The following is a 26,240-nucleotide window of genomic DNA, read 5'->3' as shown; positions in this document are numbered from 1 at the left end:
TATGACATACTTCATATCTTCCCAGCACAATAGCTGTCTGCCTCTAGCTGTGCTCAGAACTCAAATTGTGAGAAAGAAGGACTTGAAGAATACATGTCATCAGGGTTTGGCCCTCCATCCTCTGCTGTCTTGAAGGCTACTATTTTAGATTGAGTGGGGCCAAGGAGCCTTTTCCTTGGGAGCTGTGTTCCTATCAAGCTCTATAAGAATTCTCCCCAGGAATCTGAGTCTCTTTTTTTTCTACCTCTTCCAGAATATTTTTCAGGTCTCTCTTTGCAGTACATGTAAGCAGACAGTGCCTTCATCTGCACTCCAGTGCTCCCTCTAATCTCAGTGTGGTATCAGAGAGTGAAATGGCTTCAGACTGTCTCTCCCATGCACTCTTGTTTCCCCTCTCCTTTCCTACAACATTAACTTTGGAGTATCTCAGAAGGAATGGGAATAGCATCTTTTTCCATAGTTAGATTTTGAAAGTCTTCTTCCCTGTGCAGCAAAAGATCTTGGAGGAAGGCACAAGGATTCCCATCCTTTTTCAGAGGATGTGAATCATGGGAGATGGGAAATGATTGCATAATGAGTACTGTGGAAAGGGAGTCCTAGTAGATCACAAACTATGATCAACACTCCTGTCATCTGAAGAAGTAGACTGTAACCACGACAGCTCATGATACAATCAACGTGTTTTGTTAGTCTTTACAGTGCTACTAGACTATTTGTTTTTTAACTTTAAACTATGAATTGACAGTGTTAACACTGTTGCAAAAAAACAAAATCAAAACCCAAACATAATTCTGGGATGTATTAGCAGGAGTGTTGTAAGCAACAAAACAAGAAGTATTTTTTTCATGTTTCTCTGCACTGATTTGGCCTCAACTGGAATATTGTGTTAATTTTTGGGTGTCACATTTCAGGAACATACTGAAGAAAATCCAGAGGAGAGCAGCAAAAATAATTAAAGGTCTAGTAAATATGACCTATGAGGCAAGATCATAATCAATGAATGATTTCCCTTTATATTATGTAACAACATTTGGCATAAATAGAATGATCCTTTGCATGTTAATGTTCCTCTGTCTTTTAGATAATTAAGCTTCTCTTTCTAGTAGTCTCCGTGGGTACTCCATTCTGGGTACTGGTGTGTCCTCGCGCCGGTGACCAGAGACTTTTCTAGCAGTTTCTGCCGTGCCGCGCAGGTGCCATGGTGCCCTCTAGTGTCGTTGGAATTGTAGAGCGCGTGCGCAGCGCGGCTCCTCAGTTCCTTCTCTACCGTTCTCTGCAGCACATGGAGTCGACCGTTCTCCTTACTTCTGTTAAAAAAATAGTTAAATACACCGTTTTAATCCCTACTTACCTCATTATCCAAGTTTTTTAGCCCTATTCTCCTTCCCAGTCTAGTTTAAAAAAAAATTTTTTTTTCTCGTTGCGGCTTGCCGCTTTTCCCCAACCTCTCATGCCCGGCTCTCCAGGCTTCAAACATTGTGAGTCATGTCTGGATGCCATGCCCGCTTCGGACGGGCACTCGAAGTGTTTTAAGTGCTTTGGGGAGGCGCACCAGACTCAGAAGTGCCTGCACTGCTCCAAATTGACAGCGAGGGCGCGCCAAGACCGAGCCAATAGACTAAAGACTCTCTTATACAAGAAGTCCCTACATCCTTCCTCAGAGGACTCTCCTACGACTTCTAGACCACCTCAACTGAGTAAGGGTATGGAGAAAAGTCAACTGCCAGCCCACTCTGCCTCCACGACCTCCAAAACTGGTCTGTCTCCGACTCCATCCCTATCCTCGGCACCGTCAGTGGTACAGGTCAGCACCGAGCATAGGCTGGGAAGCTCCGGTGCGGAAGGCCCATGCTGACAAACCTTCGCCAACTGCTCCGGTGCCTGAACAAGCCTCAGCACCATCAACACTCCCGCTGGTTGCACCACCACTACCCAACCCACATCGCCCCACACCGTCTCAGAGGCGAGAGTGGTACCGATCCCTGGTGTGGAGCCACACCACCTCGGCACCGCTGTCCCCGGGTTCCTCTATCCGCTCTGTGAGGTCTCACCGCTCTTTGGTCACTTCACGCTCTATCAGTGACATCGGTATCAAATTGAGGAGCAGGTTTTCATCGCAACACTCTAGCCCGGCACATAGACCTCCATCCTGGCAGCTGGCTCCTGTTCAATATGCATACCCTACCCCTCCGCATCCACGGTATGCTCAACAGTATGGCTACCCACCTCCACCATATACCACTCAATGGCAACCCTGGGAGCCACGTCTGAAGAAGAGTCACCACCGGCCCTCTTCCACTATTTCCAGGCCACCTCCTCCCTCGCCTCCTGCTACTGCATCTGCCACTGAACCGAATTCTCCAGCCCCCTTGGAGGCACACGACTCTCTCTCTCTCTAGAGGGCACCATGGCGCCTGCGCGGCGCGGCAGAAACTGCTAGAAAAGTCTCCAGTCGCCGGTGCGAGGACACACCAGCACCCAGAGTGGAGCACCCCCAGGGACACATCTCGAAGAACCACCGTTACTGCACAAGGTGAGTAACTTTCTTGCTATAAAATACTTTCCTGTAGCTATCCAGCTCTAGTGTACAGTGGGAGTTTTATTTGCATTTCTAGGGTAGAAAGCGTCAAAGTATTGCACTGTTATTTGGGTGGCAGTGAAAAGCAAATGGAGCCAGGCTCTGAATTGTGCTTTAGAAAGTAACATTGCATTGCAGGGCATACTTTGCTCAGGAAATCATTTACCACCAGTGGCTTCCAAACTGCATAAAAGCAATGTCATCAATATAAGCAGCTAATTTTTGCAAGAGTGGTGTTTTCATCAGTGCATGCTAGCTCTGAAGCTTAATTTTCTTTAGCTTTGAGATGGTTAGATAATCACGTAGTAGAGGTGCATGCACAAGACTTTCAGAAATTAAAAAGGAGGCAGGTGTATTCCAAAATCAATACTCTTATCTAAATGTGTCCTGGCTTTTGAGAGAATAAAGGAGATCATTTATTCAGAGTCTTGGATGGTTGTGACACTTTGAAGGAACTGAAGATTAGTGTAGTGTAGAATGACGCATATGCTATAGTACAGTAATGCTTCATCTTACCCCTTCCTTTAGGACCATAGAATTTGTGTAGCTCACAGCAGATTTAAACATTGCTTCTTTTTAGACAGAGGACGTTGTTCATTTACAAAACAATTGAAATATTGATGCTATTAAACACAAGTAAACCTTATGAAATACTTCATTTATGATAATATAATAAGATGTAAGTTGAGGATAATTCTATGCGTATAAAATTACTTATTGCTTTAAAAATCTATGCTCTATGATCATTTTTACCCATTTGATAACATACCAAGTTTATTATTCAGTCCAAGATGGAAACTTCTATCAAAGAATAATAAATTGTTTCCCATTTACATTTCTGATATTTATTCTTTGTTCAGTATAATATTAATTACTTGAAAACTACAATTTTAGAGATTTTATTGTTACCCAATGTGTTCGAAATTAAAGTACAGGTTGAACCTCTCTAGTCTGGCACTCTCTGGTCTGGCAAAATCCATGATGATTTTAATTAGCTGGATGTCCACTTATCATGAGTCTGACCAAGTTTGCTGCAGTCCCATAAAATTTGGTTACAGCCATCAGCCTTGACTCTCAGTGCTCTGTGCTGTTATTTAACTCTAATTTAGCCCAAACTAGCTTCTAAGAGTTCCATAAGCAGTGGAAGTGCTGGTAATGCTGATATACAATATTGATTTCCTGTGGCTTGGCAAATTCTCTGGTTCCACATTGGTCAGATCCCAAGGGTGCTGAACCAGAGAGCTTCAACCTGTAGCAAAATAAAAAAAAAGATCCTATTGCATCATAATTTGTGTTTAGAAAGAGCACCTTTTTAGGAAAGAGGTGAATGTAATCCTTCCCAGTGTCCTTAAACTAGGCTCTGCCTCATGCTGTCTCCTGACTTTATACATAGTCAGACAGCTGATGGATCACATCTCAAATTCCAGCTGAAAATCGTATAATACAAAATCTAACTGGATCATTAAAAAGAGGTTGATATTGTTTTTGTGGCCCCACCCAGGGTCTTTGTTTTCTCTGTCTATAAATAGAAACATTTTTTGAGTCATGACAGAATGACGTCACCATGTCATCTGTGTCCACATGCTTGGGTGGTAGGCATTGGCAGTGAGAGCTCAGACGGGAAAGGCAATCCCTGCCCTGCCCCTTCTGCCCAAGGCCTCGCCCACTCCCTGCCCAGTCCTCTGGTGGCCACATGGAGAGCTGGGGCTACTGCGCTGCGAACCCAGCCTGGCCCTCCCTTTCCCTCGCTTCTCCAGCAGCTGAGGGGAAAACTGGGGCTGCCACATCGTGGCTTAGGACTTCCATGGTGGCTGGGGGAGATCCTGGGCTGCCACAGCCTCAGCACAGCTTGGCAGTCAGGGAGAGAGCCAGGGCTGGTGTGGCCTCATTCTGGCCCATTCCAGTGTCCCAGGGTGGGAAAGCCAGGGCTACCACAGCCTCGGCTTGGCCTGCTGAGACCCTGTACACTCAGCCCCCTCACATACTCGCTCCAATGAGACCCTGCATCCCTAGTCCACTCATTCATACCCCCAGGCTGAGACCCCTGCACCCCCCCCCCCCCGCCGGCCAGATTCCTACCCCCAGAGAGAGGGGGTTGGCAAGTGTAGCAAGCAAGGGGTGCAGCCTCCTCGTATTAGTTAAACCATAAAAGCAGTAGAACAGTTTTGCTAGCACTAAAACTCCCGAGCTAGTGGTTTGAGAGCCTGCAATCCCCTCCAGCGAAGTCCCCCAACATGTGGCTCTGGTAAGTAGTATTTTTGCTGCACAGCTCTGTGCCTGTGTAACAATGCATAGAGGGGTCTAGTTGCTGTGCAGCCTTCTGCTGTAGGAGTTTTTGTAAAAGTACTGGCTAGGAGCCTAGTTGAGGACATGGGGAGAAGTATTATTCACAAGGAATACCGGAACTGGTGCACCCAAAATAACAACAGAATATAAAGGAACATGAGTCCTGAAGGATTTGTTTCTTTGTTCGATAAGAGATAAGGGAGTGGCAGGAGAAGGTAAATAAAATAGATAAAAGGAATGTAATCTAATAAAATCATATTTTAACATGCCTGTCACCTTAGTATTCAAAAGATTAGCAATTACGAAAAAGCAGGTAAAATGCCTTTTTCTCCACATTGATTCTGATATCTGCAGCACTTACCAGAAAGAGCAACTGTAACATCTTGGACTGAGATACTTGCATTCCAAATATTGGTAAGAAACTTCAGTAGAATACTCCTAGTAGAGCCTAAAAAAAAATTAAGTAAAATGTGGGATAAAATATGGACATTCAAATCATAATTGCTGCCTGATGCCTACGTCAAGTAGAGAATGTGAATGGTTATTTAATATTTGTAATTGTTCTAGACATGTTGTACCTATGTTTTTAATTCTGGTAGATAAGATTTACATCAACCATTTTTACTGGAATCTATTCCAGTAGCAGTATTGAAATCTAATACAGCTCTTTTAAAGTTTATTTTAATAGCTTTTCAATCTCCATTTGTTGAATTTGGTGTTTAAACAGATTAATTTGTATACATAATAGAGTATTTTAAATATTGCCATACACGTTATTACACTTGTTTGCAATTGAAAGCTTAATTAACAGAATGAACAGATTAAAAAAGTGGCTAAAATATGATCTTTTCCCATAGGTTCCCCCCAAAAGTCTTTTTTTCATCCTTAAACCAAATCTGTTCTCATTGAAATAATGAGTCATGTTAAATATGCTTTCCTTTATGTAAAACTATCTCCCCATAAATTACTTTCAGTATTGAGGCCAAATACAGGCTTTAAAAATGTACTGCATGAGTGACATACACTATTTATGTTAAATAACTTTCTGTAGGAAAAATTTATTTATTGAATTATAGAGGCCATCCCCAGCCTCAGTGCACTGAGGTTTGTGAAGGCTCAGTGGAATGCTGGAATTGTTCAAATGCAGTCTGTTGTGCAGCAACAGCATGGAAACTGTACAATATAGAACAAGAGTTTGCAAACTTTGGGTCTTGGGTTGTATGGGTAAGCTGGTAGCTGGTTGTGCGACACTATGTTTACCTGAGCATCCACAGATGTGGCCAATCACAGTGGCTGAGGTACACGTTTCCCAGCCAATGGGAGCTGCATGAAGAAGTGTGGCCAGAGCCACTACTTTCTGCAGCTTTCATTGGCCAGGACTGGCAAACCTCAGCCTCTGGGAGCAGCCATACCTGCGGATGCTCAGGTAAACGAAGCATCTTGCAGCCAGCTAGCAGCTTGCCCTTACAAGTTGTGGCCCAAACTTTGAAAACTCCGGAATAGAAGATAAGCACTTAGGACCCATGTGAAGTAGAAAATAACAGAAAATAAGAGCTGATGCTGATGAACAAGAAGTGGAATGCAATCTTCTAATGGTAGCAAACATGCAATGTAAAAAATTGTTTAAAACTGAATTTTAAATTGTTTTAGGATTATGTTGCATTTTAAAATGCTTTTAGAATCTGTTGAGACATTTATATCTGTTAAGACTCCATCAGAGTCACTCAAAGATACTAGTTATTTTGCAGAGATGTGTTGTAGGAGATTATCTAGATATGATATCCAGAAAAGAAAAATCCTTTTCTATAGCAATAGTTACCACATCTTCTAAAAACACATTTTCTCCTTGGGATGATTCCCTTTCTACTTTTCTTCTGAATCTCAGGCCTTTCAGTCTTTTCACCAGTGGCCACACATGAAGTAATACAGATCAGTGAATTTGTACCTGTTGTTGTTTTTTTTCTTTTTCAACCATCTAGGTCATGATGAATGATGGCTACAGAGTTTACTACTGAGAAGAGGGCACCAAGTCATAGTCTGTTTTACAGTTTACAGTCACATGGTAAGAAGTTTTGCCCTTTCAGAACTAGTTTGGGTTCTGAATTCAGGGGGTCTTGAGTGGACTTGTAGCCACTGGGGAAATAGTTGAAGAGAGCAGTTAAGAGGCTTTGTATTGCTGAAGGGACAGTGCATGTTTATTACAGTGTATACTGTGTCAGCTGACTCTGGTATCTGATAAATCTTCCACAAATGCATAGGACGCAATGTACTTCTGTGCAAAAATGTAGGAATGGGAGAGGATGAAGAGAAATAATATGCTGCTTTTGAGCCACTTAAATGATTTTTCCACATGACTCGTCTATTTTCAGATATACCTACAGTTAGTAAAATACTTCTTTCTACCTGCTAAAGAGTGGTGGTTTTTTTTTTAACTAAAGGTTAAGTTTCAAAACAGTGTTTAACATAAACTACTTAATACTTATTTAGTGTCTTCCATGTGAGGAGCCCAAAGCACTTCAAAAACATTAAAGAATTAAATCTCACTGTGAGGTAGGTGTAATCCCAATTTTACAGAGGTACACAGGGGTTAATTGATGTGCCAAAGGTCACTCAGGAATTCTGTGGTTGGATTAGAGATAGAAACCAAATGACCTGACACAGTCCTGTGCTAGTTACGCTAGATTATGCTTGCAAGACCATTTATTTGTGCTTTGAAAATCCTTTCATATTTTTTGTCATAAAATAATGGCTTATCTACACAAAAACATGTATGAAAATTACTGTATCAGTTTTATTTAATATCACAAATATAATAAACAAGCAAAATTGTATTTTCTTAGGAGTACCCTGTTTCAATTTAAATGGATGAAAAATTGATTTAAGCTAAACTGAAAGAGGGCACCCTTAATCCCATAATAAGTGCCCACATATAGTATTGTCCAAAATAACTAGAACTGTGAATTAAAGCCAGTGTAGTTAGTTTGGTTCCAGTTTCTGCATAGATGAGAGTTAATTTATATTTCTTAATAAAGATAAGCATAACAGCATATAATGAAAAAAATCAGTGGAATATTTATTTGACAGAAGATCATTTAGGGTGTCCGTCAACAAACAATCCTCTTTGTTCCCACTATAGAAACTATTGTATAGTGTGACCTCTTTTTACTAAAATAATTGATTCCTACTAATTGTCCTGGCTCTCATTAATAGAAGGTATTATTTTATCAATAAGAATTTCTTCAGATCAAATATTGTTGGGTTTAGAGAAAATCCATTTACAGTAATCTTGCTGACTTGACTGAAAACAAAATAACTTCAGAAGAGTCTGTTGCTTCATTCATTGTAATACTGAAGATGCAATTAGGTGTCTACAAATACGGTGGATTTCCAGTTCTTTGGATAGATTAAAAAAGATTCTGTTTCTAATAACCTTACTACCAAACTTTCCCATCATAAGTGTGTGTTTTTCACAAACACCCCATTGTATTTCATGTCTCATTTGCTGTAAGCGAGAGTTACTTAACCCTCTCTTAGAGGAAATGTGGTTTGGATTGCAGGCTTTTGGATAGATTATTACTTTGAGGTCTCAGAATTGTCCCTATCAGTTTGGCTTTGGGGTCCTTCCTAACCAAATGGAGATTTGGGTTTGCTGCCTGCACTACTCATAAAAAGACGGGAGCCCCATCAGCTAGCTGGAGCACCAGAGAGTGCGTGATGCACTCACAGCCTGATCTCTTCTTAGTACCACCCATGTTTGGGGCATTCCACAGCACAGTGGTGGACGCTTGGCATCACAGATTTTTGTTTCTTGGAATTAGCAGATGTGGATCCTGTGGAGCTGGCAAGGGCAGGAGCGGGTAGCAAGAAAGCTGTTGAGAGGGTTCAGTGGCCTAGTATGCTAAACTTTATGTGAAATTTTAATTTGATTGCCATCCCTAGTGGTTACAGAAGTGGCTTGATACTGAAGAGATCTGGGATATGTTCCTTGCCCTGCCAGTGGCTTAACAGGCACCGTGATTTAGCCGCTTAATCTCTTTGCGCTATAGTTTCCCCATTTGAAAAATAGAGATACTTGTAAAATGCTTTGAAATGTTTGGATGAAAGGTTCTGTATCATGTGAAATATGGTTATTATAATATCAAATATTGGAAGCTTTTTGAAATTCAGTTACTTTATATTCTTATTTCAGTCTTAAAACTCAATCTAGTAAAGCCATGTTAAATGCAATTTTGTGTAATGAGTGATGCTGGGATTATGATTCATCACTCATTTTCTTAATTAGCAGCACTTGACTTTATTCACCAAAGCACCTGATTGAAAGCTGATATATTTTTTGCAGTTAAATAAAATAATGTTTGAGGGTATAAAGGTATTTTTGAAATGTCATACAACTTCTTCTCCCTGATTGCTCATTACCAGTAACACAACACCAATCTAGGGTGCACAATAGTGAGACAACCTGATCTTTTCTCAGAGCGTTGTTGCTGCTGTTGAGGTCATAGAATAAGCACATAACTAAGCACTAATGTTTTTAAACAGAAAAATCATGCACTGTGACATTCTCATCTAATTTAATTAAACTGGTTTCTGCAGCTTCAAATGCCACAAATCTATAACATCTGGGTTGATCTAATCTTCAAGAGACAGGCCATTTTCAGCAATAATGAACTTTTCAGTGTTACTTTCTGCTTCTAGTTTCATACTTCTCATGCCTTGTTCTTTCTCTGCCTTTGGCAATGGTAGTAGTTTGCTACTCACATTTTAATTTTCTTTTAAGCTCCATTTTTACTATTCCATTCCAAAATGGACATTGCTTCTAAGATAATTAGTAAGATAACACTTCTAGGATTGGCTTCTTGTTTTATGTTTGTATATTGCCTAGCACAATGGAGTCCCATGGGTTTCTAGATGCAACTGTAATACAAATAATACAAAAAAGGAATGAAAGGGACATAAATGTTTCTCATTTAGCTCAACTATTTTGATAGTTATTTTTGGGGCATCTCCAAAGATTTAGTACAACTATCCTTGCTAAATTTCAGCTTTTTCAAAAGCATGTTTGATAGGTTAGTTTACCAATGTTCACATCATGTTTCTTTGGACTGAGGAAAAAAGCTAGACTCAAAGAACAGTGGATTAGGAAGAAAATGCTTGTTCTTTCTGCCATTGAGACGAGAGAGAGAGAGAGAGAGACAGACAGACAGACTGGATTCTGTAGCTTTGTAGACCGGAGATGCAAAAACAATAAAACTATCAGATTAAAAACTCCCTATACTTATCAACCTACTTTTCTCTGAATGCAGTGTGGGGGATGGAGCACATGGTGAAAAGCAACTGCACATAGTCAAAGTCGACAAAGGGAAATCTACTAATTAAACCTTTCAGAACTATGTTGTAAATGTCTGGGGAGAGCCAGCCATGAGAACTCTCAGATTCTGGACAAATCTCAGAGGGCTTGCTGTGTTAGATATATCTTAAAAAACAATGAGGAGTCCAATGGCAACTTAATATCAGATTTATTTGGGCATAAGCTTATGTGAGTAAAAACCACTTCATCAGATTCATGAGAGTGGAAATTACAGAGGTGATTTGTAGGACCAGTGTTAAAAAGGCCAATTCAGTTAAGCTGGATATGACTCACTCTTAGGAGGTGATGGGGAGCTGTGGATACCAAGAGAGGGAAAATTGCTTTTAATAGAATCATAGAACACTAGAACTGGAAGGGACCTCGAGAGGTCATTGAGTCTAGTCCCCTGCCCTCACAGGACCCAGTACCATCTAGACTATCCCTAATAGATGTCTGTCTAACCTGTTCTTAAATATCTCCAGAGATGGAGATTCTATAACATCCTATGCAATTTATTCCTTCTACAATGAGGCATAGATCCTTAATAACAATTAAAACTTACGCTGAGAGAATATATGCAATGTAGATTGACGTCTAGGAAATAGTATTGCATATTTACTCTTTTACAATAAATGAGGCACAAACATATTGTACTTGGACATAGGGGATCTTGGTTTTCCCTTTCCATCCTTCTCTTATTGTGCAAATATGTTTGTAGCTACTGGAAGGAAAATGCAAATCATAATTTTTTTTAAAATCCTCAGCATAGAATCACAGGGAAATTATGTAGTGTTGAATCTTCCTCCAAAACATGGTATATATTTTATCTAAATTGTCTTCAGCACTCCTGTATATTTAGAGCTACTGCTATATTGTCTTCATCAACAGCTCTGTCTTTTCAACATGAAAGCAGAATTTCCTTACATTAGCGTGTGGAGTTCAAAGGCTCTTTAGATTCAGGGTTTGAGTTTTCAGTGATACAAACAGCACAAGAATGTAGCAGCAACAATGTGGGCGGCATCTGGACTCTGGGTGTGGAGAAGTTTTGAAATAGTGAAACACTATATAGTGAACCCCAAATGCCCCTCTCTGCTGTGGTCTGATTTGAGTCGTCTTCTTTGTTTATAAATAAAAAATCAGCAGTTGAGACTGTAGGCGCTTTGTGTCTACTTAAGAACTTATCCACCCAAATTTCACCCAGGCACCATGATGTTGCTATATATTTTTGGTTTCCTTTCTGTAATACCCTGCAAAAATACATCTATAAGAGTGCCTAGAAAAATGACATAGTTTGTAAATAGTGTTTTAATATTAAATATAATACAAATTAAATATAGATTAGTGTACATAAATATTATAGTATATATAAATATTTGTTTTGGCAGCTTGCAATCAGAGACAGATGAATGCTTCCTCTACGCTGAAAGTATTTTCACAGGTGTACTTACATGTACTGTGCTGGTTCAGCTCATCCCCGTTTGAAATCAGAGTAGGTCATACTGGTGCAAGCTGTACTTTGCACTGGTATTCCACGTGAAGTAGGTGGTTGTATTGATATAGCTCAGTCAAGATAGCTGTTACAAAGCAAAAATCCCTAAAGTACAGTCGCTCTTCGCGTTACGAACGAGTTACGGACCAACACTTGGTCCATAACTCGAACTGTTCATAACTTGGATCCCATAGAGTTACATGGCGACTTGCACTGTTCGTAAGCACGGATCGCCGTTCTTAACTTGGATCCGCATTTACGACTGCTTTGGTCATAAGCGCGGATGGTCGTAAGTGGAGGTGGCCGTAAGTCGGGGAGTGGCTGTAGATAGCTTCTATATTTATGTTCAGTGAAAAGGACTTCCTTGTTTCATAAAGACTTGGGATGAGATCCAGACTCCATTGAAGTCAACAACAAAACTCCTGTTGACTTAACCTCATAGGGGCCAGGATTTTATTTCTGAGCTTTTTTATATAGCTTTTTGTAATGGGATTGATTATGTTGGAAATGCATTCAGTGGGTTAAATCCTGCCCCCAGCTAATGCATAAGGTCTCTCATGCAAACAGAAAGCAGAAGACCAGAAGTCTGAAGTACAGGATGTGTTGTTCATTTAGGTTAGTTCCAACCAATCACATTCATAGCTCCTCTACGTGCCGGCAGCATCTTTTCCCCCAGTGTTCCGTTTCTAGCTCTGATACTGCAGAGCGTTTACCCCATTTCTCCCTTCTCAGCTTAGATGCCTCAGAGTCTTACCTGTGTCCCCATACTCCATTCACATTCTCCACCTTCTCCTTCTTAGCTGGCCCATATATACTTGCTGTGCACACCCCTAGTCCCACCTCTTATGAGAACGGCTATATTGGGTCAGACCGAAGGTCCATCTAGCCCAGTATTCTTTCTTCCTGTCTACGGGTACGTCTAGACTACATGCTGCTGGCGACAGAGGCATGTAGATTAGACTACCCGGCATAGGAAAATGAAGGAGGCATACCTGGGAGGTCGACAAATGCCTTTGATGTCGACTGCGGAGCGTCCAGACTACCACGCTGAGCCGACAAACAGCTGATCGGCTCAGCGCGGCAGCCATGTAAATTTAAATGAATTTATTTAAATTGCTGCTTCATTTTCCTATGCCGGGTAGTCTAATCTACATGCCTCTGGCGACAGAGGCATGTAGTCTAGACGTACCCTAAGTGCCCAGAGGGAATGAATAGAACAGTTAATCATAAGTGATCCATCCCCTGTCATCCATTCCCAGCATCTGATAAACAGAGGCTAGGGACACCTTTCTTACTCATTCTAGCTAATAAGCACTGATGGACCTAATCCCCATGAATATTTCTGGTTCCTTTTTGTACCCTGTAAAAGTCTTGGTCTTCAATCATGAAATCCTCTGGCAAGGAGTTTCACAGGTAGACTATGTGTTGTGTGAAGAAATACTTCCTTTGTTTGTCTTAAAACTGCTAACTATTAATTTCATTTGGTGACCCCTAGTTCTTATATTATGGGAACAGGTAAATAACTTTTCCTTGTTTACTCTCTCCACACCAGTCATGATTTTATAGATCTCTATCATATCCCCCCACCCATTTTTCAGCTCCTCTTTTCCAAGCTGAAAAGTCCCACTCTTCATATGGCAGCTGTTCCAAAACACCTAAAAATTTCTGTTGCCCTTTTCTGAACTTTTTCCAATACCAGCACATGTTTTTTGAGATGAAGTGACCACATCTGTATGCAGTATTCAAGATGGATTTATACAGAGGCAATAAGATCTGAGGCCACATCTGGAGTATTGTGTCCAGTTCTGGTCCCCCCACTACAAAAAGGATGCGGACGCATTGGAGAGGGTCCAGCGGAGGGCAACCAAAATGATTAGGGGGCTGGAGCATATGACCTACGAGGAGAGGCTGAGAGACTTGGGTCTGTTTAGTCTGCAGAAGCGAAGAGTGAGGGGGGATTTGATAGCAGCCTTCAACTTCCTGAAGGAAGGTTCCAAAGAGGATGGAGAAAGGCTGTTCTCAGTAGTGACAGATGGCAGAACAAGGAGCAATGGTCTCAAGTTGTGGTGCGAGAGGTCCAGATTGGATATTAGGAAAAACTATTTTACTAGGGTAGTGAAGCATTGAAATGGGTTACCTGCGGAAGTAGTGGAGTCTCCATCCCTAGAGGTATTTAAGTCTCGGCTTGACAAAGCCCTGGCCGGGTTGATTTAGATGGGATTGGTCCTGCCTAGAGCGGGGGGCTGGACTTGATGACCTTCTAGGGTCTCTTCCAGTTCTATGATTCTATGATAAGGGGATGGTTGGATGAAATAACATGATCTTGGTAACTAATTGACCATTCATTATCAGTTGGAAATAGGTCAGTGGAGGGATGATAGGAGTTGCTATAGGAAACTTTCTGGGTGTCTGGCTGGTGAGTCTTGCCCACATGCTCAGGGTTTAGCTGATCGCCATATTGGGGTCGGGAAGGAATTTTCCTCCAGGGTAGATTGGCAGAGGCCCTGGAGGTTTTTTGCCTTCCTCTGTAGCATTGGGCACAGATCACAGCTGGAGGACTCTCTGCATGTTGGGGCCTTCAAAGTATTTGAAGGCTTCAATATCTGAGATATAGGTGAGAGGATTATTCTAAGAGGGGTGGGTTAGCTTCTGTGGCCTGCACTGTGCAGGGGGTCAGACTAGATGATCATAATGGTCCCTTCTGACCTTAAAGTCTATGAGATCCCATTTTGAATGATTCCTAACTTTGTTTGCTTTTTTTGATTGCTGCTGCACATTGGATGTTGTCAAGGAACTATCCACAATGATTCCAAGATCTCTCTATTTGAGTGGTAATAGCTAATGTAGTCCCCATCATTTTCTACATATAGCTGGGATTATGTTTTCCAGTGTGTATTATTTTGCATATATCAACATTACAATTCATTTGCCATTTTGTTGCTCAGTCACCTATTTTTGTGAGATCCTTTTGAAGCTCTTCACAGTCTGCTTTGGCCTTAACTATCTTGAGCAGTTTTGTATCATCTGAAAATTTTGCCACCTCACTGTTTACCCCTTTCTCTAGATCGTCCATGAATATATTGAATAGGATTGGCCCCTGTATAGACCCCTGCGGGACACTACTAGTTACCTCTCTTCATTCTGAAAACTTATGGTTATCTTCTGTTTTGAGGGGGTCATGAGTTTGGGGTCTTCATCTCACCTCTCTTGTGTTGCATCGGAAGGATAAGAAATGAGGTTGTGTTCTCTCTTCCTGTTATACTAACAAGCCCTTCTGACCTGGAAGAAGCAACACACACACACTGTTTGTGTCCTTTGTTCGCGCATACTAATATGAGATATAAACATATAAAAAAATCAAACCCAAAACTTTATCTTAGGCTGCCATACAAGCCTATATCCCAGGGGTGGGCAATCATTTTTGAAAGGGGTCCACTTTGCGAATTTCTGAAGTGGTCACGGGCTGTCCCTGGAAGGGTGAGGCTTTGGGCTGAAGGGGCTGGGCCACAAGACTTCAAGTTGCACCATATTGTATATGGACATGAAGAAGAGGTATTTCCTGCCCCTCTTCTTCGATAGCTACCAATGTGAATAATTATTACCAAATTATTCCATGATTTAAAAAAGCAGCCACTTTGCTACTGCTATATAGAATCATAGAATCATAGAATAATAGGACTGGAAGGGACCTCGAGAGGTCATCGAGTCCAGCCCCCCGCCCTCAAGGCAGGATCAAGCTCCAGTCTTGGAGCATCCATTGTTTGTGTCCAGTTCTGGGCACTGCATTTCAAGAAAGATGTGGAGAGGGTCCAGAGAAGAGCAACAAGAATGATTAAAGGTCTAGAGAATATGACCTATGAGGGAAGGCTAAAGGAATTGGGTTTGTTTAGTTTAGAAAAGAGAAGATTGAGGGGGGACATGAGAGCAGTTTTCAGGTATCTAAAAGGGTGTCATGAGGAGGGAGATCACTGTGACGATGCAGTCGGGGTTCCCCTGTTCCTGCACCCCCCATAGCAGCAAGAACAGACTCCGCCAGTCATAGAATAGAGAGGGGTTTATTGTTCCTTCAGGATACAGCACAGCACATATGTGATGTGGCTACAGGGCCCAGGGCCAGACCTTAGGGTTAGGGGTCCTTTGCCCCAAGGCCCCCAGCTTAGCCTCTTCTCTCCATGCTTCCCCGACAGCAACTGACCCTTCCTCCCAGCCCTGTCCCCCAGCCAGGTGATGGTCTCCGCCTTCCTCCCTTTGTCTCTCTCCCTGGGAGACTGAGCCTCTCTGGGAAGGTAGGGGAGTGGAGGCTCCAGCGGCAGCTGGTGGTCCCCCAAAAGTATCTTTGCAAGCTGCTGTATCTGGCCCATGACATTCCCTTCTCAGGACACCAAGGAATCCAGCGCATGCGACTGAGGCTGCTCCAAAACTTCTACAGGCCAGGGATATTTGCAGCCGTGCAACGATACTGCTGGTCCTGTGACTCCTGCCAGAGGGTGGGGAAGGCCCAGGATTGGAGGAAAGCTGCGTTGAGGCCCGTACCTATTATAGAGGAGCCTTTCCAGAAGGTGGCGATGGATATAGTGGGACCTGTGATTCTGTGATAAGTGTTCAGCTGCACACAGACCATGATTGGCCAGGGCGTGGGAGAGTGTGTGAATTCTTTGTCCCCCTCCCATCAGGGGTGCCCGGTGCCTAGAAAACAACTGGCAGTTTTGAACCCCTGGTGGTTTCTTCTAGGCACTGTGTGCTCCCGGTGATGTGAGGAGACTTCCTGTGCTCCCTCCACCACCAAGCCAATCGTAGGCACACTCCCCCACCAAGAAAGGAGGGAAGGAAGCAGCAGCATCAGGAGGGGGGCCGAGGGGAGGCTCCTGGCAGGGTGGAGCGAGTAGTGAGACACTTTGCGCACTCCCTCACCCCCAGACCCTGATGAGTCTGCAGGCGGGGGGAGTGTGTGAAATGTCCTCGCCCTGCCAGGGGCAGTTCCCTCTGTGCTACCTGCCTCTGGGGGGGGGGGGGGGGTGGAGACTTCGTGTGCTCCCCCATCCCCAGATCTCAATTGACCTGTGGGCAGGGGAGCAGCAGGGAGGCCCCTTTGCCCACCCCTGCTATATACTAACAATGTTTTTTAGTAAATTGTGTTTCATTTGTCTCACTAACTCACTGAAGGCTTTTTGACAATGGAAAGAATTTGGAGTGGCTAGTCACTATTGAAAATGGAGCTTTTGCTTCTAAGTCACTTGTGCTCATATTTTAAAGGTACTTAGGCATTGCTCCACTGTGTATTGCACAGCCGAAAATATTTTTTCAAAAGTGACATAAGCTCTGGGCTTGTTAGTTAGGCTTTTGAATGCTGAGCAAAGTAGCGCCTGAATACCTTTAAAAATCTGGTATTTGGGCATTTGAAAATTTTACCCAAATCACTATCTTCAAATTAAAAGGGTAGAGCAGAATTTGACACACAGACTCATCATATTTCTTTCATTGCTGATTTCTTTGGTGGCCCAATGGATCATTTATGATGTTTTGTGTTTGTTCACATTTTTTAATGAGGCTTTGAAAATTCTGGTTTATGACAGCCACAGTTGCAAGTGGTACAAATCAGTTTTGCCAGGTAACTCTTGATAATTTAACCAGCTCAGAAAAATCTCAGTGTAATATATCATCACTGGCTGTCTATGCTCAAGAGTGGACCAATGAGATATAGAGAAAGTTGGGAATTGCACAAGCACACAATATCACTGGCTTTAGCCAATTTTTTTTTCTTGAGCACTAAAATTCACTCTTTTCATCTTAAAAGAAGCCAGATATGAAGGCCAGGACAATGAAATGCAAAAGAGGAGTTAGATTAAAAGATTTAAACTTCTGTCAGTATGCACAGCTACACTGTGGGAAGATCCTATCAGCACAATTAGAGATTTGAAGTGATTCTTAGTGAGTCATTCAGGAAGAGATCTATGGGTCTTTAAGTACAATCCTGGTGTTTTCTCTGGATTTTACCAACTCCACATTGCTCCCACAGTACCGTATGTCTGGATAAGCCAGAAGTGTTTCTTGCATGGCTGCTGTATGGATTTGTCTCTTTGCTGGCCCCATGATGTTTTATACCACTATGGTGTCAGATTTTAGCTTTGAATTCACAACATAAAACGGGCATTAAGACGGCAGAGCTTTTAAAATCGAGCAAGAAATATAATATGTTCAAAATGTTTTATCTGGTAAACTATGTGAATATTACTACTCCCACTAGAGTACCCTCATGCTTGTAGTTTATGAATTGCCTTTTGGAAACTGGCTGCCATAGAACTACTATGTCTGTGGCATAGTCATCCTAGAAATAATTGTGGGGCTGAGGTCATGATTCAGTATATTTTCTTGCTGTTAATCTTGTGACACTGATAGACAAGATTTCCTAATGCAAGGCAGTAATGTATTTTATATGAGTACTTAAATTTGGGAAAACCCAATGTCCACTGCCAAGCAAATGGATGATGAAAGAAGCTAAAGATTAATGTAGTCTCTCTAGGTTTCTCTTTTTTCCAATTAACTTAGTTTTGTTCCCACATGCCAGTGGATTCTCTGTAGCTTCAAAGTTCCTCCATACAAACTTTCACACTGGGCATGTGGTATATTTTATTAGCACTCTAATTTTTCTGTGATTCTCACACACGGGCTATTAAACACCCTTTTGACAACGATGGTAAAATGTTTTCAATAGCCCAAAAAGTCTTGGTAACTGGAAAAGTTAAAAGAAAAGTGAATTTCTTATCATTAAAATGATGGGGAGATTAGCCATTGTATAATATACTTTATGGGAGGGGTGAGACTTCTGTGAAGAACTGACTAATCAAATGATGTTTGAAAATGGTTGTTTGAGTGGTAAGAAAGACCATACACTGTTTTATTACCATACTTTGGCAATATTATGCATCTCATGACTCTGTCCCTATTGAAAAGGGCAGATTTAAACCATGAGCACAATACAGGCAGTCCCCGAGTTACGCGGATCTGACTTATGTCAGATCCGCAGTTACGAACGGGGTTTGCTGCCCGTCTCCCTGGTCTGCTGGAGATCAGCAGACCAGGGAGACGGGAAGCAAAGCCTCTGAAGACACCGGCAGCGGGACAGCCGCGGCACATCTGGGCTGTCCGCTGCCCGCGTGCTCCGTGGCTTTGCTCCACGTCTCCCTGGTCTGCTGGAGACCAACAGACCAGGGAGACAGGGAGCAAAGCGGAGCAAAGCCGCGGAGCACGCGGGCAGCGGACAGCCCAGACGCGCCACGGCTGTCCCGCTGCTGGCGTGCTCCGCGGCTTTGCTCTGCTTTGCTCCCCGTCTCCCTGGTCTGCTGGAGACCAGCAGACCAGGGAGATGGGGAGCAAAGCTGCGTAGCACGCGGGCAGCAGGAGAGCCGCGGCGCGTCTAGGCTGTCCCGCTGCCCCTGTGCTCCGCGGCTTTTCTCCGGACGCCTGTGGTACAGCAGCTGGGGCGCTGCCAGTTGGTCCCGTAGCGCCGCTCTGGGCGCTACTGGACCAACCCGGCAGCACCCCAGCTGCTCTGTCCCAGGCATCCTGATTCAGCCACTGCTGGTCAGTTTCAGCAGCGGCTGAATCAGGACGCCTGGGGCAGAGCAGCTTGGGTGCTGCTGGGTTGGTCCACTAGCGCCGAGTAGCGGTGCTACTGGAGCAACCCAGCAGCACCCAAGCTGCTCTGCCCCAGGCGTCCCCAAGTCAGCCGCGGCTGAAACTGACCAGCGCTGACTACAGGAAACCCGAGGCAGAGTTGCTCTGCCCTGGGCTTCCTGGAATCAGCCGCTGATCAGTTTCAGCAGCTGCATCTGACTTGGGGACGCCTGGGGTTCTTAAGTTGAATCTGTATGTAAGAACTGGTGTCCAGATTCAGCCTGTTGAAACTGATCAGCGGCTGATTCCAGGAAGCCCGGGGCAGAGCAACTCTGCCTCGGGCTTCCTGTAGTCAGCCGCTGGTCAGTTTCAGCAGTGGCTGAATCTGGATGCCAGTTCCGACTTACATACAGATTCAACTTAAGAACAAACCTACAGTCCCTATCTTGTACGTAACCTGGGGACTGCCTGTATAATCTAACCTTACCACAGAAGAAGTACCAAATTGCAGGAAGGGGTATGTCTTTTCTTTCTCCTTTTCTGCAGCCAGTGGTTAGATTGTGCCTTTTGCTCTTAATGCATGCATCCCAACATAGGTGGTACTTTCTTTTGTGAAGCACTTTGAGATGTAAATATGAACACTTTATAAGTGCTAAGTAGTAGTATGTCTACAATGAAATTTAAGTGGTATGAAGCATATGAGTTGTGACCACATTTATGTTTAGGGATGTAGAAGTCTAGAAACCAAAAAGACAGTTCATTTATCAATAAGCTTGAAGGAGAAAAAAGAAAAAGAAAGAAAGCAATGATAGTTTTGATCCTGCAAAGGGATATGCTTACCTTTACCATGTAGGTAGTTTGCCTTTATAGTAAGGTATTTCATGCCTTGGAAAGGATAAGATGTTAATAAACCATTACAGTTACGGCAGATCAAGTTATTGATAGTTTCCTAAAATACTACTGTCTGCTCAACAGCAAACTCAGTGGGATTACTCACCTGTGTAAAGTTGAGCACATGCATAAATCTTTTCCAGAAAGGGTGGTGTGAATATGTTCAACAGGTGATTTCTTAGTGAGGATACACAATAAGCAAAATGGATTTTCTGTTCATTTCAATGTCTTTTTGTTTGTCATGAAGGGAGTAAAATGACAGCTTTATAAATTAACACACTTTATGTAAATAGAATAATTAAGTTAAAGATTGATAAATCCTAAAATAATATATTTGAGGACAAAAGAGTATTTGCTTGTTTTTCCTGGATTATTTAAATGTAACTTCAGATTAGTATAAGTGTGAAACAGATATTGATTCTTATATCAAAGACGTACCTTTTTCATGACAGATTCAAGCCAGTGCAAATTCCATAATTTCCTCCTTGCAAAACAAATAACATGATAATGCTCACTGTTACGGTCCTGCCTTTACTTGGTAAATTAAAATAATAATTTTCACTTATGGTGGTTTTGTGGATTGGTTTTTTATCAACTACAAAGCTAACTGCTTTTTCTTTGTTTAAATTGAGAAACATACTAAAGGGTTGACAGATTCTGAGTGACAGAAAAAGAAGTGCTTTTCAACTGGCTACAAATGAAGATGTTGCTAAAGAAATCAGAAATATAAAATCCTGTATTTTGTCTCTTTTAAAAGTAGAGGGATTCTCATGTACCTTCTTTGTCCTTAAGATCTGATGTAAACCATAGAAATATAGGTCCAGAAGAGACCTCTGGAGATCACAAGTCCAGCCTCATGTGGGTGAGGAATTAATAAATGAGTCTGCTTTTCACACCTAGCTCAGTAATTTAACAGAGTTTAGCCTAAACCGAGAATGCATTTTTAATTAGTTATTTTTTATAATACCATCTGAATGAACACTTTAATGCTCCCCAGTCATCTTGGATAGAATCCTATCTTAAAGACTCTTACCTCCAGAATGCATGTAACTTATTTTTGTCAGAATTAAAATGTACAATCATAGCACTCTGCAGTTGACTTGATGTATAAATGCTGTCAATCACTGTGTCTTCTCTAGAACTGGGTAATTGGAAATATTGGATATCCTGAGTACAGGATTTTGGATGTCATAAATTACATTATATTACATTACATTATAGGGCTTGCAGACCAATGTTCTTACTCGCTATTATCTTTCCGTATTTTGGGCCTTTTTAATGGATTTGAATAGGAACACATTAAATAATAGAATGCAGTATGCTGATAACTGTCAAAGTGTCAGGACTTGTTAGCCCCCTTCAAAAATGTCTTCCACTGTAACTCTTGGTATGTCTCTATTTTATGAAGAATTGAAGAACGTCAGAAAGCCCATAGATTTCCATGATCTCTGGGTAAGAAATTCTTATCCTCCTATCATCAGACAGTGCAAAGGATTAAGCTGAGTCCTGAGTTTCATGGCAGCATTTTCTCCTGTAGTACTTAACAAGGTAGTCTCATCAGTTAAGTTCTGTTTAATTGTAGTTAATTTTGTTCCAAAACATTGATGGCTAAGAGTCTGGGTAGTCAGAAGCATGGAGCTCAGAAGTTTGGCTTGGTTCCATGTGAAAATCTAAGGATTGCTCTTGCAATGCTTGTGTTAGGATATTTATTCAGGCCTATCTGTAAAGTAGGGATGTGAACTGGTAAGGATCCTGGGATAACAGTTAATCGTTACCTGAGAGCAGCGATGGAGGGTTATATCCCTACTGTAAAGATCTAAACTTTAAGAATTTAAGTGTATTACCATTTTACTAGTTACAGGGGTATAAGAATAAAGAATCAAAATCACAGTCTGTCTGTGATAGTCTGAGATCTTGTCCTTAAACTAAGTCTTTTGGCTAGGCATATTGAAATACGGTAAATTCCAAACTAGTCATACTGAAATAAGACAATTTGGGGCTTTTGGAAAGGCCATTTAATCTAACACCTCCAGATAAAGGGAAGAGCCTAGGAGAATTGAAGTAAATTTAGATGGATAGCTTTTTGTTTTGCAAGGACCCCCCACCTAAGTTGGGGTTGTGAAATCCTGACTTGTTTATTGCTTCATTGTTATGCACCCTATCTCTCTATTCTTTATCGGTTTGGCTCTTTGATTGTTTCTATCTCCTGTATACTCTAAATGGAGCAATATCTGGGGTGGCAAAGACTGGTGACAATATGATCAAGTGGAAACGGAGGATTGCATGGTTCAGTTCCCCTGTTGTCATCCTGTACTCCCAAGGAGCTATTAGAGATAAATGATAAAACCAGTTCTTGGCTGAGGTTTTGGAGAGATAAAAAGCTATGATGATGATCAACTGTTATGTCTTCTCTTAAACATTTTAACCCATTTTTAAAGCACCTTGCACCATGTAGCTCCATGCTGGTTGGCCTCTAGACACTGCCAAAGTGTTGAATAATGGTAATAAAGTGAAGGTCTTTAACACTTCTTGTCTATCTGGAAAGCGGGAATAATAATGTTTTTCTCCAGTTGTAAAGTGCATTGGAATAACTGGATAAAAAACGATAAAAAGTGTTATATTGCTCACATTAATAGAATGCATGTTTTCATGGTCAAGGCCTGTTGGGAACATAGATAGGAAAATTCCAAAACCTGTTTACCTTAAAAATACCGTAATAGTTTTTCTTTTTTTCCTCCCCTGTAAGTTTGCCACATGGCTGCCCATGATCCCAATAAAATGTCTCTTTTAACTATATATTATTTTTTGGACTAAGGAAGAATAAACCTTCAAATCTATATTGTATGTTTCAACTTTTATGTAGAGAAATTGAAGATGACCATAAGTGTTGAGGTTTTTACTTGGGCTTTCCCTACAGCCTCATGAGGGAAATATGACTTAACACATTGTGCACCCAGAGAGGATTGCAGGAGGGACCTCCTGAAGTGAAGTTGCACAGATTTCATGGAGCAGGAGAAAGGCAGCCTTCGGCATCTGTCTCCTACTGCATCTTGATGCATAATTTTGCAGTAGAATATTTTGTTTAATAAGTTTCCCCAGTGACAGTAGGGATGTTTCTGAATTTGTTTTTAGGAGAGAGCCTGTAGAAACTGAAATATAAATCCAGAGATTAAAAGGGTTTTTTGCATTGTGTTACTTGTGGAAATCAAAATGGAGACAAGCGCATGCAAATGAATTGGCAGAATTTTCCTTGTACCTCTGAATTGTTTTACTAAAAAAAAAAAAAAAAGGTAGTGTATAGTTTTTTTTTTTAACCTGACAGCAGTGAAGGATGATAATCTCTTGAGAGAATACTGTCTGATGCTCTCTTTAAATGCACACCTGGCTTTGTGGATACTGTAGACAGCAAGATGTCACTGCTGGCATGTTTCTTTCTCCTCTGGCAGAGTAGAGAAGCTTACCTTCTCCCTGATCGTTGAAGTTATCACACTGAAGCAAGGACATAACTTTCCCAAACTTTGTAATTCCCAGTGGTCTGACATTGCAAGGCAAATCTTTTCATGTATGGGAAATGATCTCTAATAATCCATCACTACAGCTATGCTTGTTTTGTTTTTTTAAAGTGATTATACATTCTTCTTCGGGTAGTGTCCCCATGAGTGCTCTACTGTAGGTGTCGGGCTCGTCCTAACGCCACAGGTCGGAAATGCATCAGCCGTGGTTTAGCTGGACTGCACATGCACGGTGGTGGCGCGTGCCCTTTGCGCTGTTTCTGAGGCTGCGCGCAGTCCAGTTCCCGCCAGTTCCTGCTAATCGTTCAAGGTCACAGGCGGAATGAACTGCTTCTCCCTATCCTGATTGAAAAAAATTAGAAATAGTTAGTTTTTAGTCATAGGTATTTGTTTTAGATATAGCTTCACTTGTTAACTTAAAAACAAGTATTTTTTTTCTTTACCCAAGATATAGTTCTACATAGTTATTCCAGTACATAGTTATACTACTTACAGGCAAAACCCCCCCCCCCCCCAAAAAAAATGCCGGGTTCTCCTGGTTTCAAGAAGTGTTCAACTTGCCACAACGTGATGCCAGCATCCGATGTCCATGCCAGCTGTATCAAGTGTTTGGGCGAGGGCCACATCCCTCAGAAATACTTGCACTGCTCAAAGCTGATGGTGCACGTGAGACTGGACGGTGATATGCACTTAAAAATGTTGTTCAGCAAGGCTTTGCAACCTGCTGAGAAAGAATCAAGACACAGGAAGACGGCCAGCAGCCCACAGAATTAGTATGGCTGACAAGCCAGGCACATCCGGCTTGTCTTCCAGCACCCAGGCTCACAGACACAGAATGAGCCATACGGTATCTGAGCCAAGCCCAGCCCAGCCTCACATAGGGAGGCGGCACAGGCAATGCCAATGGCACCAAGAGCCGATGTGGTACCCGCGCCGAGCAAACAAAGGCCAGCGGCACCAGCAAAATTGACACCGAAGGTACACAAGACAGCACTGATTATGGCACCGAGATCACCGTCTTACCCCTGAGTCCTTCAGCATCTTGGGGCTCTACGGCCAGCTCAACGGCACTGAGTCATGAGGCACCGACCCGCACGACACTGAGTCATGCGGTACCCACTCATACAGCGTCGAGCCATGCGGCACTGAGGCCGCCGGTTCCAACCACAGCGGCACAGTCTCCTGCAGTTCCCCCCCCACACAAACGCCACACTGACCAGCATGCACGACATCGGAACTGATCTCAAGAGAACAGCCTGTGCCGATACCACACACGGCTCTGTCATCATGACGTTCTCCTCAATGCATGGCTACCCATAAATCTAGGAGGATAATAACACCTTCCCCATGCCCAGAACTGGCGGCATTTTCTCCGTAACTGTCTTTACCACCTTCTCCATGCGCGGTCCCTATGTAATGTGAAGACTGCCCTAGTCCGTACCAGAGGTGCTCACTATGGTGTTCTCCATCCCTGCAGCGCTACCATAGGCATTCACACTTGCCAACTTACCTTAGAGGAAGATCTCGTTCTCCGAGGTCACCTACAAGATCCTCCTACACTAGGTACCACCACATATTGCATACGAGATACTCACCATATTATTCATCTTCTCACCATGGCCACGACAGATATCATAGTCTCCTATAGACAACCACCTAACTTCAAGATGATTCTTACCAACAACCACAGGACATACCACACTAATACCAACCCTGGTACCTTCCCTTGCAACAAACCACGTTGCTAGCTTTGTACACACATTCACTCTGGTGATACCATTATTGGACCCAACCAAGTGAGTTATAAGATCAAGAACACATATTCCTGCGCATCCAAAAATATAATTTATGCAATCATGTGCCAAAAGTGTCCGTCTGCTATGTACATTGGACAAACGTCTCAGACACTTCGCCAAAGGATCAATGCCCACAAAACAGATATTAGACAGGATCACAAAGAAAAAACAGTTTCTTGCCATTTCAACCAGAAAGCACATTGTCTCAATGACTTGACTACCTGCATCCTGCTTCAAAGACCTTTTCACACCAGACTTGAAAGAGAATCCTCTGAACTGTCATTCATGCTTAAATTCTACACTTTACACTCAAATTTGAATAAAGATGCTAATTATCTTACCCATTACAAAGATAGCTTCCCCAATTATCACCTCTAATATCATTAGTTCACAGACATTTACCTCCCCCCCCTTCTCCCTCCTCCATCCCCCTTCTGTTCTGAAATTTGATTTGTCCTTTTCATATGTGTTCATTTTTTTAAATTATATCCTTTGGTATATATGGTTGTGCCAATTTTCTTCCATTATTTGATCTGAGGAAGTGGGTCTGGTCCACGAAAGCTCATCACCTATTAAACTATCTTGTTAGTCTTTAAAGTGCTACACAGTCCTGTTTTTTGTTTCACAATCGAATAGAGTGCCCAACCAACACAACAATAAACAGCCAGTTTGATGATATAGTAGTGGGACTACAGACCATCCCCCTAACACATCATTCAAAAACCCA

At 42.2% G+C, this 26,240-nt stretch overlaps 1 protein-coding gene across 15 annotated transcripts in view; it reads left to right on the top strand.

Annotated features, from left to right (window-relative positions):
• Positions 1–26,240, top strand: part of FHIT (fragile histidine triad diadenosine triphosphatase) — a 1,115,730-nt gene that overhangs the window by 61,717 nt on the left and 1,027,773 nt on the right. For 7 of the 15 annotated variants that reach the window (XM_075938457.1, XM_075938451.1, XM_075938450.1 and 4 more), the window contains exon 3: positions 6,844–6,926. The exons of the other annotated variants lie outside the window; for them this stretch is intronic. The gene's annotated coding sequence lies outside the window, so the exon portion shown is untranslated. The remainder of the gene's footprint in view (positions 1–6,843; positions 6,927–26,240) is intronic. 15 annotated transcript variants of the gene reach the window in all.

Source organism: Pelodiscus sinensis, chromosome 11, assembly GCF_049634645.1.
Source record: "Pelodiscus sinensis isolate JC-2024 chromosome 11, ASM4963464v1, whole genome shotgun sequence".
NCBI lineage: Eukaryota > Metazoa > Chordata > Testudines > Trionychidae > Pelodiscus > Pelodiscus sinensis.
The sequence above is the reverse complement of the archived record's forward strand: the minus strand, read 5'-3'. Positions and strand labels throughout refer to the sequence as shown.